At 59.0% G+C, this 12,064-nt stretch overlaps 1 long non-coding RNA gene across 1 annotated transcript; it reads left to right on the top strand.

Moving 5' to 3' along the window:
- Window positions 1-1,392: 1,392 nt before the first annotated feature.
- On the top strand, window positions 1,393-3,214 carry LOC145545832 (uncharacterized). Its single transcript, XR_014082236.1, has 2 exons — window positions 1,393-2,994; window positions 3,083-3,214. It is a non-coding gene; the product is annotated as an uncharacterized LOC145545832 (long non-coding RNA).
- The last annotated feature ends 8,850 nt before the right edge of the window (window positions 3,215-12,064 follow it).

The raw sequence follows: 12,064 nt of genomic DNA, 5'->3' as shown, positions 1-12,064 counted from the left end.
GACGCGGGTGCTGTATTTCCTGACTGTGGAGCAGGGTGTTACAGAAAGAGCTGCCTGCCTGGGCCCGCGTTCTTTCTGGATCACTGCTCCCTCATCACCCACGCTAACAGCCCTGCATTGACAGTCAAGTTCAATGCAGCACTGTGTAATCAGACGTGGCAGCTGTCGGGTGGCTGGGCCCGGGGGCAGTGTGCAGCCCAAAATGATCCGATCCACCCAAAACATCTTAATGTTTTAGATTAAGTGGGCATGCTAGCCAAACATGCCCAGATGGCAAACCCAGGCTCTCCTGTGACCAAAAGGGACTTTCTCTGAGACCAGAAGAGGGAGAGGCTGCCCCGCCGGCCCCACAGACAGACAGATGGTTTGGGGCCACCAGCAAACTCTTGAAACCGTAAGCCAGTTCTCTGATGCAAGGGGGAGGGACTCATGGCAGATGAGACCTTGACCTCTACCGGGTTATCAGTCATCAAGTGAGAGATCTCTGCGTATAATGGATGGGGGTGTTATTTGGGGAGTGTAGGGATGGCCGAGGGGGTCAGCGGAGGGGACCAGCATGCCACCTGCTCTCAGCCCGGCTTCTGAGCCCTGAGAACTGTGTCCGTGCCAGACTGAGTGAGTCTGAAGGGGCAAGAGCCCATCCATCAGGATGCCACCCTCCTGGGGCTCAGCCTGGGGGACACGGGGCATTACCTGGGGTCAGGAACTGCCTGCACCTTGACCTGGGGAGGCCTCTGAGTTTGCACACAGCTCTGGCAGTTCTTATGATCATCCCCGTAACTTTCATGACTTGTTTGATTTTACCGAAGTGGGATTCACGTAACACGACCATTTTAAAGTGAACGGTTTGGGGGTGTTTAGCACATTCATGGTGTCTTGGGACCACCACCTTTGTAGAGTTCTGAAACATTTCATCACTGCCAGGGTTACTCCCTACCCGTGAAGCTCTGACGCCCCCTCAGAGCTCCCCCAGCCCCTGGAAGCACAACCCACTTTCTGTCTCAGTGGGTTTGCCTGTCCTGACATTTCCCATAAATGGATTCACACAGTATCTGCCCTTTGCATGCAGCATCCTTCACTGAGCAGACTGTCTGCAGGGTTCACAGTGCTGTAGCGAGTGAGAGGCTGCATCCCTTCCTAAGGCCGGATGGTCAGTCCATGCACTTTATGGACAGACCACTTGTGTGTCCTCAGCTGAGGACCCCGGGGCTGTCCCCACCGTCTGGTGTGTGTGTGAGTGTGCATGTGTGTGAGTCTGTTCCACGTCTCTTGGGTAAAACTGAGGAGTGGAATCGCTGAGTTGTGTGGCATTTCTATGTCTACGTTTTGGAAGAATGGCCAGACCACTCTCTAATCTCTTATTTTATTTTTCTTTTTTAAAAAATTTCAATTAGTTAATTTACTTGGCAGCATCAGGTCTTAGTTGTGGGACGTGAACTGACAGCATGTGGGATCTAGTTTCCTAATCAGGGACCAAACTTGGGCCCCCTGCATTGGGAGGGCGCAGTCTTCACCACTGGGTCACCAGGGACGTCCTTCTTATCACATTTCTAATTTCCCTTTGCTTGCTCTTTGCTTTGACAGCTTAAAAAAAATGGGAACAGCATTTCAGCAAAGCAGAAGAAACAAGTCACAACTTCAGTGTGAATTAAATGCGACACATTGAAAACACACCCTAACCACTTCTAATTTTCCCCGTGTCTTTACTTCTGCATACGGTATTTATTGGAAATCGTGATACTGTGGCTTTGACTTGGCTTTGTCCTAACAAGATTTCTTGTTCAGAATCTCCTAGGGACTTCGGTCCTCACTCTCCTTTTTGTTTTCCTCACAAACGATGAGACAGCAGGTGGGTTTTAACAACAAAGCAGTGGGAAACCACATGCACATTTAATGTTTAATTTCAATCTACGGGCCGTGAACAAAGTTAATAACCGAAGTGTTCGCAGTGTCTGAAGCCTTGTCCTCCATCTTGGCCGCAGAAAGAGGGGTCCTCCTCTGATCCCTGGGAACGCGGTTGGGGTCGTGCTGTTGGGACCCCCTCCGCGGGCGCTGCCCCCAGCTTTGTCCTCGTGCTGGCTGCCTGCTTCCCGCCACCCAGAGCTCAGCCCTCGACGCTGGGGGTTGCAGGGCCCTGGAGGCTGCCCCGAGGCCCAGAAGGGGAGTCTGCTGGATGGGCGCCTGGACACTGACCCCTGGGCCTGTCAGCCTGGGCGGCTGTGTTGCCTTCTGCGCTCCCTGCAGGCGGCGGTCCAGGAAGACGGGGCCCTGATGCCTCCTCTTCCCAGACGCCTTTTCCCAAGGTTGACCCTCTGTACCCTCCGCCTGCGCTGCGGGCTTCCCAATGTCTTTACGTGGTTTCGGTCTTTTTACAGCGTTATGACTGCTCCTCTGAGAAGGGTCCTGCGTCCACGTTACCTCCTGCCGTTATTTGCAGTGGTTCCAACGTTTTGTTTGATTTTGGTGGGGCAAGTCCTTTCCTATGAATCTTCTTAAAAGTATCCTTAATTATTTTAATATACGTATATTTATTTTTTCAGATTCAAACCCACTCCTTCAGAGTGAAGACATTAAGGTCGACCTAACTAGCTCCAGGAGTTTGCTTTTGCAGCAAGCTCAGGGATTTCCCTCCAAATCCTGTGAAAGCTGCTGGGTCTCCAAGGACCAGGCCTTCTTTCCGAGGAGGGGAGCTGCTTGTCTCCAAAGCAGCTCAGCAGGGGAAGGACTATTTGCGCTGGGTTTTGTTTAATTTGCCCCGAGCCAGCGCACTGAGTCCCTCTGCCATCACATTATCTAAGACAGCTCCAGAGATCCTCATTCTAGGATCAGTTCCATCCCGGAGTGACATCCACTTAACACCCAGGGCCCCGTGCTTTTAGCTGAATAAAGGTCAGGCCATCCACCGTCTGGGTGGCTGCCCATCATCGCCACGGACGAGAGGCCACCCGGGAAAGGTTAATGGATGCAAAACTCCGGACTTACCTCCGCAAGCAGGTACCCATGCCTTTCAGGAGACATTTCCATTTTTACTCCGTTTATTGGGTGGGTATTTATGCTTTTCACTTTTAACCACTCCATTTAGGGCGTTCGCTCGGGAAACACCGTCTTGTAGGGGATCGAGGCCGTCCTTTGCCAGAATTCTCCGCTCTGATGATCTGTAGATGTATGAACCCCGTGCCCAGTGGAAGTGAAGACGATAAACTAATAGATCACAGCCCTGCTTCAGTCACTTCTCGGGAACCACGTGTGTTATAATTAACCCTTGTCAGTGGGACGGGGAGGGGCTACAGGGACCCTCCTGGCACCTCTCCTGGGAGTGAGGGGGCTTCTTTGGCTGTACCTGGGCCAGGACCCGGCCTAACCTGTCTGCTAAGTCAGAAGTCCCGAGGGAGTCGTCGGTGGTCCAGGGCCGTGGACAGCTGGGGCTGAGAGCAGCTGCTGTGCCCCTGAGCTGCTGAGGGTGAGGGGGTCTCTGGGGAGGGAGGGGGTTCGGGCTGCAGGGTGGGCTCGGAGGGGAATGTCGCCGTGTCCGGACTGTGGGGAGGCCAGCCTCGCGCTGGCGGGTGTGCCCTTGGCCTCTAGGCCCGAGCGCACTTCGGGGCAGCCTACTCCCCCACCGTGGGGGCCGGCCTGACTGCCTGGCTGTTGGCAGGAGCCCCGCCTACTCCAGAATGCCGGGTGCCAGACCTCGGGCCCTGAGCCCCTTTGGGGTGACAGGAGGGGGCGTCTTCTGAGACCCTCCAGGACGGAGACTGGAGAGGGCTTTGCAGGCCCAAGTTCCCAGCCTGGAAAATGGCTGTGGCCTTCAGCTGGTCAGTGGCCATTCCTGGCATGGGGGTCTTCCAGGACCACTGGATGCAGCAGTCTGGGCTGGGCCCTGGGCAAGCGTCTGGGGTGCATGCCTGGGTGTGCAGGGCGGGCCAAGGGAGCCAGCAGGCACCGGAAGAGGCCGCTGATCTGGCTGGGCGGGCCCTGGGGCCGGGTGCACACTTGTGCTGGCGACCCTGCAGCTGCGCCACTGCCGGCTGAGGACGAGGGGACGGGCCAGCAGGCGCCGCACTGTGTCCTCCTCCGTCTTCTCTGGGAACCAAGTGGAATCATTTCCATGTCTCCAGTTTTTTAAAGAAAACCTAGATTAATTACTGGTTTTACTGGATATTGAATAAATATCAAACAGATGTTAGCAGCATGTGGAGACAAACAGCTCTTGTGTAGAAAATAAATTTATTCTCATTATCGAGGTGTCTATTTGGGTTTCATAAACTCTCGAAGCGGATGAGGCTGAAATGCATGGTGAGTCTGCAGCTCCTCTGGAGCCTGGCATGGCCGCGCCCTCTGCAGACGGTGACCACGGCCTTGGTTCTCTCCACCTGCAGGCGCGCGTCTCTCTAGTCCACCTGCGGGCGCCGTTCCAGGCGGCGCTGGGCTCAGAAGTTCCGCAGACTCGCTCGGGCTGCAGGCCCTCGTCCAGGGTTCTGCCCCGTCGTCCGGGGCCGTGGGGGTGTTTCTGCATTTGCCTGTGACCGCGTGTCCTCAGGAGGGCTGCGAGAGGCCCCTCCGCAGGTGCGGGGTCCTTCCCAGGGTCTGCTCCGGAGCTGACCCCCTTGTCTGGAGCGACGGTCACCTGTGCTTCCTTCCCCTGCGCTGGCCTCTCACTCGTGACTGTCTGTGATAAGATGCCTCATTTTCATGGTTTAGTCCTGTTTCCCAGCCGTGCGCTGATCTTCGTGGCTGTTCTCTCATTCTTGTGGGTTTCCCGGGAGCCTGGCGGTGTCAGCGCACGCGGCCCGTCATCGTAATTCACCTCCTTCTTCCCATTTTAACCCTCTGATTCCCCCCCAGACAGCTCAACAGGGCGATGGCTTCAGTGGGGGCGGCACAGCCCCCCAACCACCAGGCTCCTGGGGGGGTCCCTGAGGAGGAGTCGGCTGCCCCTCGTCCCCTGGAGAGCGCCTGTCTCGGCAGCAACGTCCACAGAGAGGGGGCCATGATTCTTCTCCTTATACCTTCGGGACTGATGACTTTTAGAAACAGTTTTACTTATTTCATTGTTACTTTTGGCTGCGCCGGGTCGTCAGTGCTGCTGGGGCTTTTCCCTAGTAGCTGCCCGCAGGCTTCTCATCGCAGCGGCTCCTGTACGTGTGCAGCGCGGGCTCTGCGGCAAGCGGGCTTCGTAGTTGCAACACGTGGGCTGAGAGGGTTCGGCTCCTGGGCTCAGGATCACGGGCTCAGGAGTTGTGGTGCCCGGGCATGGCTGTGCTGCGGAAGTGGGATCTTGCAGATCAGGGATCAAACCCCTCGTATCCTGCACTGGCAGGTGGGTTCTTTACCCCTGGGCCACTAGGGGAGCACATGGGTTGATGAATTAGAAAACTTTTTAATACAATTTTTAAAGGTGACACTTCATTTATGGTTATTACAAAATACTGGCTATATTCCCCATGTTGCGTAATACATCCTTGTAGCCTGTCTCACACCCAATATTTTCTACCTCCCATGTCTGTTCACTAGGGGCCAGGTTTGCAGGAGCCTGGCTGTGGGGAGACAGGAGCCTGGGAGCCTGGCCTGAGGCTGGCAGGGGGCTCCGTTCTCAGGGTCTCCTGTCCGGTTTTTCCAGGTCCTAGAACGGAGCCTGGCAAGGTGCTGACTGACCCATCAGTGGACCCCGGGCACCCGGGGTGCCTCAGCAGGGCCCCAGGCCCCTGCCCCTCCAGGAGGGATCCAGATTGTCAGCTTAGCAGCCTGCCTAAGCTGTTCCTTTTCCTCCAGGTTGCTGGGTGGAGCCTCCCTGTCCGACCGAGGTCTCTGAGAGGGCCCTGGACCACATGTGGGGCGCTGCCCCCCTGGACAGTGCCCTCCCTGGTCCATCACACCCGCCCTGGTCCAGAGCATCCTCCAGGAAGGTGCTTCCTTCAGTTCTGCCCCTTCTCTCATCAGTCAGAGCACGTGCAGCCTTCTTGGTCAATAGGGTTGGGTTGAAGGTGTCGGGGATGAATAAATGGGGATTTAGTGTATAATCAATAGTGCATTTCGAATGAGGGGATAGACTGGATTGTTTAATACATGGTTCGGGTCCATTGGACCTGTGATTAGAGAATAAAAGTCAAGTCGCAGGTCTTGGCCCAAACCACCTGGAAGAAGCGTGCTTTCTGGAGCTGGCCAGGTGGGGTCTTGCTCCCCAGAGGAGGAGGGAGAATTTGTGGGGTGTGAAGTGGGGGCCTTCCTGAGCAGGACATGGTTCCGGAGTCAGGGCAAAAGGAACAGACATGCATATGTGGATGTAAAGCAAACAACCGAAGGTCTGTGAAAACTGCGTCATACCCAACATGGAAAGGAGCTGAGGGCCAAGAAGATTTGCAGAACATCCAGTGAAGGGCAAGCCTCTGTAGTTACTGAAGCCAGCCTGCCAGTTTCCAAGATAGTCGGTAATGACAGCCTGATAGAAATATGGAAAAGGGGTAAGATTAGATAAACAGAACGAGAAATGGGACAAGCATCCTCCACTGGGCAGAGGTCTGATCCGAGTGGAGACACACGGTATCACATGGGAGGCCCGGTCTCACACCGTGAGGCGTCTGCACAGGATGCAGGGCAGGGCAGGGGCGTGGGGCCTGCTCGGCATGGCCACCCCGGGGGCTGATGCGGGGCTGGGAACACGTGGGCTCCGGGTTTCTGGTTTTAAGCTCGGGATAGTGTGAACCCAGCTCGGGGAGGGGGGCTCCTCCCTGGGGACGGGCTCCCTGCTGCCCCCGAGGCCTCTGCCCGCCTCCTGGTTCCAGCTCGAAGCCTGAGCCTTCTGGCCCAGAGGCCCCTCTTGTTCTGCGTCTCTGAGCTTGAATCCTGCCCCCTGCTTTCCTGCTGTCTCTCTTCGCCTCCATCAGCCCTGTGTCCAGAGTGGGCACCAGAGGGGGTGGCACCGGGGGGGCTCCAAGTGCCAGCCCTCCGCCCCGCACCCACCACCCTCTGCTCCCCTGGGTGGTTGCCACAAGGCCAGCATCATGGGCCCCGAGGACAAGTCCAGGCTGGATGAGAGAGCACTGTTCGATGTGGTGGGGGCGGGTGCTGGGAGTCAGGGGGCAGCTGAGGGTGGTGCTGGGGCTGGGTGTGGAGACAAGGACCAGGGCTCCAGGGAAGGCACGAGGCCCAGCGGAAGGTGGGGGAGGCGGGAGAGACCCAGCCCTGGAGCTGCGCGGTCGTGTGCCTGCGGCCATGCTTCTTGCCTGAGTCACAGGACCAGGGCTCCAGGCTTGGCCAGGTGGTCAAAGGTGGGGTCACTGGCAGAGGGATCCCCGAGCCCTGCAGACCAGATGCCCCAGGAGAGCCGGGGAAGAGGAGCTGGACGTCTCGGAGGCCTGGGCGCCTGCGGAGCCCAGGAGTGGGGTCTGCTAGGGCCAGGGGGCAGGAGGCAGTGAGGGGAAGGCCTGCAGCCGGCCAGGGGGCCCACCAGCTTTGTGACCCTCTGAAATTCCTGGCTCTGAGCCCCGCTGGCCTCAGCGTGGGGGGTGAGGGGCAGGTGGGCGAAGCCCCCGTGAGTGTTGGCGATGGCAGGCTGGAGACAGAACACAGACCCTGTAAATCCAATGATCTCAAACGTCACCTGCAAAAACCCAATTACGGAGCAGATTAACTCCGAGTTACAGATGCGACTGAATAAGTGAGGTGCGCTTGGCTCACGCACGGCCCTGCTGGACGGCGGCCGAGCTCGGGTGCCACGGCCCGGGGGACGCGTGGCCAAGGGCGTCCTCGGCCAGGGCGGGGTGACCCGCAGGCCTACCCCGCACCCTCGGCCACTCAGGAGCTTCGCCGACGCTCGTTGGAGACTTCCCACCGCAGCGCGCGCTGTGGGGCAACCCGGAGGCGAGCGGGACCCGATGCCCGGCGGCCAGCGGCCTCGGCTGGCCGCTCCCCACGGCTCTGCCGCCGCTGCTCTCTTGTTTACAAGTCCACCAGGGGTCCTCTGAGGGCGGACTGCCCAGCCTCCAAGAGTGGGGCGTGGCTTATTCTGGGCACAGATGGGCCCCTGAGAGGAGGCGGAGCCCAGGGAGGCCGAGAGGAGAGAGCCGCCTGCTCAGGGGGTGGCCTTGGGAGCACCTGTCCAGCCGTCTTCCTTGCCCGAAAGCTGAGTGTGGGGGACTAAAAACAAGATAAACAAATACGTGCTGGTGCCTCCGGGAAGTGCCAAGACCCTCCTCTGGTCCCCCAGCCCTGTGGCAGGATCTCAGCCACAGAAAGGAGCCTGGCTAGCGCGGTGCAGGCCAGGGGGACTTTCTGGAGGAGGAAAGGTTCGGGTGATCAGGGAGAGCAGAGAACAGAGAGGGAGGGGGAAGCAGCCTCGGGGGAGGCAGAGGAGACTGGGCAGGGGCGAGCTTGGGGCCCCGGAGTAGGGCCTGGGGTAGGAGGTGTGTCCGAGAGGCCCCTGTGCCCAGGAAGCGTGGTCTCCTCGAGGCAGGCTGAGGAGGGACCTTGGGGCTGGGAGGAGGTCAAAGCCGGTCTTGTCTAGTGACCCTGAGACAGCAGTCAGCACACCCTTTTCGCTGTGGGGGAGGGAAGACGGGGTGACAGTGATAATCGTTTATTAACTTTTTGGCATCTCACATGTGGGATCTTAGTTCCCTAACCAGGGTAGAAGCCGTAACCCCTCCTCTGGACGTGCGGAGTCTTAACCGCTGGGCCACTAGGGAAGTCCCCTCAGAACAACATCTTCTTATTTTAATCAACTTCTGATCTTTCTGAACTTTCCGTTTCCCGCAGAGCTGAGAGGACTCTGTCCCTGGAGTTGGCTCGGAGATTCTACAACAGATGGGACGTGCTGCGAGGCGGGCTATCTCAGGTGGAGCCTTGGTTTTCCTGTCGCAGAGACTGCGTCCCCACCCTGGTTCTTTCTGTCCCCAAATCCATTGCGAAACGCGTCAGTAGAACTTTGAAAGTTCCAAGAAGGGACGGCTGTGACACAGGAAGTCAACCAAGTCACTCCGTGGGCGGAACCTCGTGTTGAAAAGCTGTGATCACATTCGAGGGTCTAAACCCGATCCAGTAGTGAGGTTCTGACGGTCCTGCGGCCTGTGTGCCCAAGGGGAAGTCTCTAGAGCTGTGCACCGAGCTGGGTCCTGTTAGACCCTTGTTCTGGCTGAAGGGTGCTGAGGACAGGGCGTCAGGCACGAATATCTGGAGAACGGGCTTGGGACCAGGGCACGGGAGGGTCGCCACCACTCGGGTGTGGGCGGTCCACTCGGACACACGCACAGGAGAGACCTCGGGGCGTCTGCTGCTCCCCGGGTCCCCAGGGTGTCTGCTGCCCCTGCCTCAGCTCTCCTGCCTCAGTTTCTTCACCTGTAAATTGGGGACCGTCAGGATTCATCTGAGGCGGTTTTGAGGTTCCAGTAGGAAATGAGTGTAAAACTCTTGCACGGAGGCTGATGCGTGAGCAGTGTGCTGGCCGGGAGCCGTCCACACTTTGCACGCAACACAAGAGCGTTACGGGCCAGAACTGAGCAAATGACTTTCTGTCAAAACTTGAAACACTCTTTTACTCTTGGTTACCACATATAAGGAAAGAAAAAGCAGTTCAATTTACAGTAATTCATTTAAAACGCTGGCCACCTTGAGAATTGAATTAGTTTCTGTTCTAATAAACTCACCAAGCCCAGTCTGCCTGGGGCAGCCAGTCCCACCAGCCCAACCCCATGACCTGGGCACCGGGCCCCTTCGGGGAGCCGTGGTCCCCTCTCTCTGCTGCCATCGGCTCCCAGGGTTGTGTCTGTGGTTCTTGCGTGTCGGGAGGTCTCTGAGTCCCTCCGAGGTGGAGGGTTCTGTGGGCACCATCCCTCTGGACCTGAGCTGCTCACCACACTCCTCCCTCCCGGCCTGGTCGCCCCGCTCCCCACACCCCTTCCTCCCAGCCGGTCGCCCCGCTCCCCACACCCCTCCCTCCCGGCCGGGTCGCCCCGCTCGCCACACCCCTTCCTCCTGGCCGAGTCGCCCCGCTGGCCACACCCCTTCCTCCGGCCGGGTCGCCCCGCTCCCCACACCCCTTCCTCCCGGCCGGGCCGCCGTGCTCGCCCCCGTGGCTGCACGTGCGGCGTCTCCCCAGCTGCTGCGCGCACATCCTCTCGGTCGGCCGCCTCCTCCGTGACTCCGTGTGCAATGACTTGGTCCTCACTTCACTTTCAGCACCTGCGTTGCCCTCTCTCTGCTGCACTCCCGTGCTCGTGGCTGATTCCTCTTCTGACCGTCAGACACAACCACACGCTTTGCTGTCTGGGACCAGCCAGGGTCGGGCTTTGCAGGGAGTGATGCGGGCGGGCCGCATCCCCGTGCATGTCTGTCGCTCGCGGGGCTGGCGGGCGGCGGCCAGCCTGAGCCTCGAGCCCCGAGTCAGGGTCCGTGCTCCGGATGGCGGGACCCGACCTGGACCCGACCTGCGCTGTGCGCGTCACTGCTGTTGCTTCCCTCTCCCACCCCCGCTTTGCTTTTCATTAACGATGAAACCCAGAGGCGGTCCCAGCCCCGAGGAACTTCTCAGAGCCTTGAAACCCTAAATAGCTTCCGACTCCCCGCAGGAGGCCACGTCGGTGTTCCTGTCGCTCAGCTGCCCAGACGTGTGGCGGGAGGCTGGGGCGCTCCGTAGGCCCCTGGTCACCACCTGCACGCTCTCTGTGCTGACGAGGTCCTTTGGGAAGATGTGACCTTTGGCCCCTGAACTTCCTGGGATCCTGCCAGCTGGGCGGTTCACCCCTCACGGTGCAGAGGAGGTTCTTCTGAGACCACCCCCCTGGAGCCCTTGTCCACCGCTGGCGGGACACGGGGCACCCAGCTTCTGTCCAGATTTTGCTGGTGGGCTGGCGGGTTCCTGTCTCACCAAGGAATTGTGTCCTTAAAGAAAAGGTTCTCAGCGTGGCCCCTCTGATGAAGTCTGTGGCTGCAGGAAGCCAGTCGTGGGGCGGGGCAGCCTGCACGTGGGGGCACCCACAAACCTGTCCTGGGCCCCCCTCCCCTTCCCTCCTCCTGAAGGAGGGCATCTGCCTTCCCTGCCCCCTCCCGCTGCAGCCCCATTGCTCCCTAAACCCTGAGCTGAGTGGATTCCCCAGACAGCCCAGGGCCCCATCTGATTTCGCTGGGCACACAGCTCAATTTGAGCAAAGCCATCGGCGAGGAATTCATACTTTCCCCGTAAAGCAGCGGCCCTGGCAGATGTCAATACGGTGGGATGGAGGTGCCATTCAGACTCCAGGTCTATTTAGATGAAAATGTCTAATCAGAGAAACACTGGGGGCTTACATGAGAAGGACCGCACAATTCCAAAACAATTTATCTTGGAAATTAACTCTGAGGAAAAGTTTACCCAGGGGGCTGGAGCTTTAAGTTTTGTTTTCAATTTATTACAACCCCAAAGCCTCATTTCCCGCCAGCGCCAGGGGCTAGCACAGCTCTGGGGTCAGAACAGCTCCGGGCAGAACCTCCGACTCTGGCTGCTCCGTGTGGGCCCCCTTCCTGCACGTCCCAGGCTCTGCCGTTCCCGAGTCCCCTATCACCAGTTTGTGGCTCTCAACCCTGGGAGCTCGCCCTCTGGGTCCCCGTGCGCCTCCAGGCTTGTCCTCCGTCTCTCCCTGCCTGGAGCCTCCGCCCGCCCCATCCTACCCGTCCCGTCCCCCTGCACCGGCCACATCCGTGCCCCATCCTTGCGGAGGCTCTCGGGACAGACTGCGACCTTCAGGCCTTCACCCGGCCCGGAGCTCGGCCAGTGGCTGCATAGCCTGGGGCAGTTCAGGGGACCTTGAGAGGCTGGTTCTGGAGCTAGGCTGCTGCTGGAGAGCTGTGTGGCCTTGGGCAAGTTGCTGCCGCTCTCTGTGCTGATTAGAGATCAGAGGTGATGGGAACAGTCTGCCCTCCTGCTGCAGGAGGACGGGGTGCTCACGTTCAGCGCAGACTGTTTGGAACATGGAGACACGGGGGGCGCACATCTACAGACCCCCAGCCAGACGTCCAGGCCGGGGGCGGGGAGGGGGCAGAGGTCCAGAGGGGGGCGCGGTCCCGGAGCCTGCTCACCTCGGGGTGGGGGCTGGGG

Source organism: Giraffa tippelskirchi, chromosome 4 (assembly GCF_054371585.1).
Source record: "Giraffa tippelskirchi isolate mGirTip1 chromosome 4, T2T-mGirTip1v1.2.pri, whole genome shotgun sequence".
In the NCBI taxonomy this organism is placed as follows: Eukaryota; Metazoa; Chordata; class Mammalia; order Artiodactyla; family Giraffidae; genus Giraffa; species Giraffa tippelskirchi.
Note: the sequence above shows the minus strand (reverse complement) of the source record. Positions and strands in the feature narration are given on the sequence as shown.